Genomic DNA, 3,859 nt, shown 5'->3' with positions numbered 1-3,859 from the left:
ATATAGTATGTACTAGTATGTATAAGTACATAGACATATATGTTACATTTTTGGCCTTACCCTGCACCTTTTCAGTTTCTGCTATGATCCCTTGTTCAATCAATTAATCAAGCTTTATTTATATAGAACCTGTAAAAATCCATAAAATGTAATTCATGTGCTTTACAAGCAATTGACAAAACATTCAGTTTAAAAAAGAATTTAAGCTTTAAAAATGATTTAGAGACCAATGCATGCCAAAACAAAGACAAAAAGCTTTATTAAATAAGATAAAATTAAAAGAAAGGTAGTTAAGAAAGTAAGAGATAGCAATAAAAGTAATGAAACTGACATGCCTAAAAAAATATTGTAATACAAAAAATATATTAAATAATGATGCTAATATATAAAATAAGCATAAATATTAAAACCATAAATCACAAAACACTACATAAAAGCCAGACTGAATATATGGATTTTTAGTTCACATTAAAAAATATTAAAATAAAAAATAAAAAACAGCATTATTTGGGTGCTTGAAAATTAAATTGTTGCAATTGAAAATATAAAACTGAAAAATGTTGAAATACAGATTGTTGTTGCTTCTAAAAGATTTAAGCTTTTCTAAAAAAATTAAATTATGATTATTTTAATTCCGGGTTAAAGAGTTTGAGTTTGATTAAAACTCAAATTTTGAGTTAGGTAGTCTGGTGCAAGGCCATGCAGTGCCTTATGAACTAGTAAAATAATTTTAAATCAATGCAAAAACTCTAGGGACTTTTAGACAGGCGTATTGTGTGCTCTGCTTTTGATCTTATTCAGCACTCATCCCGCAGAACTTCGAACTGACTAGCTAATTTATTGTGTTCTTCTGTAGACCAGAAAGGCCTTGCTAGTCATAAAAGAGAGATTCATTGATCAGTCTACCAGTCTAATGCACATAGGTTGAAAGATGACTGAGTAGTAAACCTAATCTCCATTGTACCTGTTGGGACCTCACACAGGTTGAAGCCATGTTTTTCCACACTCTGTGTTGAGGGTATAATCAGGTTTGAAGGTAGACATGCAGTAGGGTGTAGGGTCAGGGTTATCATAAGTAGAAGGTGTGTGTGCGCGCCTGTGAACAGACTGTTGAGGCCCTGGCCAGCGGTTGCATGCAGGCCTGCCCTGTGGCTTCATGCGGCTGCTGCACAGAGCCTGACATCAGGCTGCACATCCCCACTGTGGCTGGCCTCCTTCCGGCAGATGTCCCAGCAATAAGCCGGGGGGGATCCCACCACAAGTCAAGGTTGCGTAAAGAAAGACCGGTTCCCCAATACTGGAGGCCTGCACCCTAGCCCCTTCTCATGGGAAACAGTAAAGGTGTTAACTGTAACGGCATCCTTTAGAGCATTTTTTTTAGTTTGTTTTTTTGGAACATTTTTTATCACCGCACGTCAGCTCAGTCTGGGACATGCGGCTTCTCCTCCATGGCCACACAAAGGGGCTGTTATTGTTTTAACTGTCTCTCAACAGGTGGCTTTATATGTCACTGGAGGTTATCTCAACATTATGTACAGACGTGGCAGAAGATATTGGTTAAAATAACTAATTTTCTATGTATTAAAGTTCCAGTGTGTTATTTTTAGGAGGATCTATTGGCAGAAATAGAATATAATATTCATAGGTATGTTTTCATTAGTGTAAAGTTGCCTGGAAATAAGAATCGTGTTTTTGTTACCTTAGAATGAGCTGTTTTTATCGACAGGGGGAGCAGGTTGCCTTACATGGACGCCATCATGTTGAACCACCATATTACAGTAGCCCAGAAGGGACAAAACAGTGGGACCAAACACTTTAGATAGGAGGGATCTTTTTTTTTTGCACGTAGTTTCTCCTTTGCACTTTGAGAGGGAGGATGAAGCCAGGGAGATGCAATCTGCAACTAGATGCCACTAAATCCTACACACTGGACCTTTAAGTTGAAACTGAAAGAAGTATATGGTATCTTCATTCTTTATTTCCCACTAAATATTTTGGAAACATTGCTTTTGGTTATTGGTTCAATCCCCGGCTCCTCCCAAGCATGTCGAAGTGTCCTTTAGCAAGATACTGAACCCCAAATTGCTTCCGATGCAGTGTCATCGGCATGTGAATGAATGAGTATTTGTTTCCATTTAATGGCCTTGTGTTAATGTAGTGTAAAAGCACTTTGAGTGGTTAGAACACTAGAAAGGTGCTATACAAGTACAGACCATTTACCAAAAAGATAAAGACATCCATTTTGGTTACATAGACCATATTATTACATTTTCATCATAAAAAATGCAACTCCTGGATTTTCCACAATAAGTAATAATTTATTACAAAACACAAGGAAATGTATTACATATTGGGTCCAGGCTGTTTATTATTTATAATGTGGCATATTATTACAAAATACAGGTGTTCTTACATAATGAAGAGATAATGTATTACATTTTGTCGAGTTATTACATAATGTGGTGTTACCACAGAAACATTTTTAAAATAAAACAAATTCAAATGTTATAACCAAAAATATTGGTTCAGTTAACTACATATTTTGTAGCACAGCCTTTGGAGGCAATAACTCAATCAGGGTTATGTGGGAGCCAGTGGGAGCTGAGCTCCCATAAGAAGGGCTAGGAGCTAAACATCTGTGGGGGTCTTTAGTACATTATCACAACCATTATTTTAATTTTTCAAAGAAATAAGAGATTTGTTCAGTTAACGTTACATTAACTCCTATTCTCTTACATTTTGTATTGACTGCTTGCTTTGTATTTGATTTAGAACTTGTAAAACAATGCATCCTTCCATTAGTGGAGCACTACATAGCACACTGACTTTCATATGATAGCAAGCATTAGGCTATTATTTATCCATCTCCAACCCAACAACTCCCACAAAGCTCAGATTATAACTCGACTGCAATCAAGTGCTTTCTGTAACTCTGAACAAGTCTTCCAGTGGTAGTTTGGCCCACTCTTCTTAAGCAAATTACAGTTCAATGGGATTCAGATAAGGACTCATAGCAAGTCAGTTCAAAACGAACTAATGTTTATGTCTCTTTCTTAGGTGCTTTTTGTCATTGAATGAAATGAAATTGTTATATTTCAAATTTAAATTGTTATTTAAGATATATAGACTTCACTCTCTGAGAAACAGCCTCATCCTGCATTAGAACAGTTCAAACAACCAAAGATTTGTTATAATGTACTGAAATGGTGTAAGCAGAATCTTTAGTAAGTATTCTGGAGATTGTCTTTAAGGTTGAAAGTGCTATTTAATGGTTCCCTGTGGAGTTTCTGATCTCCAGTAGCAGTATATGGATGCACATGTATACCGGAAATGGTGTCACTGTTCCACTGATCAACAGGTGGTGGATACACACCAAAATATGCTGCAATACACCAACAAAGAGAGTGAAAAAAGACTGCAAGATAATGGATGTTAATACTGGATTTAAAATATATTTTAAAAAATCCACTTTCCAAATGTTTTATGAGGATGAATGTTACACTTATTGGTAACATCTCTACCACAAATGTCCTTTGTGTCATTCTGAATAATTCACAGATAGGACTGTCAGCAGTTTTAAAAAGGATTCTTTTGTATGTAGAAAACGACATGTGTTTGTTAAAAAGCTTGTGAGTTATGAGAATAATTTAACATTTTGTGTTCGGTAATTCTGTTGACACTGATTCAATGATTCAATGTGTATACTGTATATGTATGTGTGCATGTATGCACATACATGTATGTATGTATGTATGTATGTATGTATGTATGTATATATGTACTGTATGTACAGTGCCTTGCGAAAGTATTCGGCCCCCTTGAACTTTTCAACCTTTTGACACATTTCAGGCTTCAAACA

Source organism: Morone saxatilis, unplaced genomic scaffold, assembly GCF_004916995.1.
Source record: "Morone saxatilis isolate NCDOM2014 unplaced genomic scaffold, NCSU_SB_2.0 Contig21, whole genome shotgun sequence".
NCBI classification, from domain to species: domain Eukaryota; kingdom Metazoa; phylum Chordata; class Actinopteri; family Moronidae; genus Morone; species Morone saxatilis.
The sequence above is the reverse complement of the archived record's forward strand: the minus strand, read 5'-3'. Positions refer to the sequence as shown.